Here is an 801-nt window from a genome sequence, read left to right on the forward strand (position 1 = left end):
CCTATATTTGGCTGACCAAATATTATTATCCATTTCTTTAAAAGGGAATAGTGTTTCAGGGGAAAACAGTAATTTGTCCAATATCACAATTAAAAAAAAAATGGTGGGTGATTATAATTTAATTATCCTTCTACTACATAAAAATTATAAATGATACTGTAGTTTACATTCAGAATTCATAATACCTACAGAACATAAGTTGTAATATCAAAGTTCTGATATATCAAATTTCTGATATATTTTCTACATTTGAAATATCAAATTTCAAATGTAGAAAATTTAATTATTTTGACTAGATTTACCACTTCAGTATTAGTAAGAATAAAATAAGTAATCTTCCAAATGATTGAACTTTCAAATTCTGGCAATAATTTTACAGGCAAAAAANCTGATATAAGAATAGCTACTCCTGTTCATTTTTGGTTTCCATTTGCGTGGTATATATTTTCTCATCCTCTCACTATTAGTCTGTGTGAGTCTTTATAAGTGAAACTGGTTTCCTGTTGGTAGCATATAGTTGGGTCTGGTTTTTTTTAATCCATCTGGCCACTTGATGTACTTGTGAGTGGGTAGTTCAATCCATTACCATTTAGCATGGTTATTGAAAGCTATTGTCTAACTCCTGTCATTTAATTACTTTTTTGTGGTTGTTTTAAGTATCTTTTGTTCCTTTATTTCCCTGTTCTTTGGCTTCAGAATTCATTGGGTTTTGGGGGTAGAATGACATAGTTTCTTTTCTCTTTCTCATTTGCCTATGCGCTCTACCAGTGGAATTTGTTCTTCCTCATGTATTCGTGGTGG

The sequence above is a fragment of the Galeopterus variegatus genome, unplaced genomic scaffold (genome assembly GCF_000696425.1).
Source record: "Galeopterus variegatus unplaced genomic scaffold, G_variegatus-3.0.2 Scaffold18376, whole genome shotgun sequence".
Classification (NCBI taxonomy): Eukaryota; Metazoa; Chordata; class Mammalia; order Dermoptera; family Cynocephalidae; genus Galeopterus; species Galeopterus variegatus.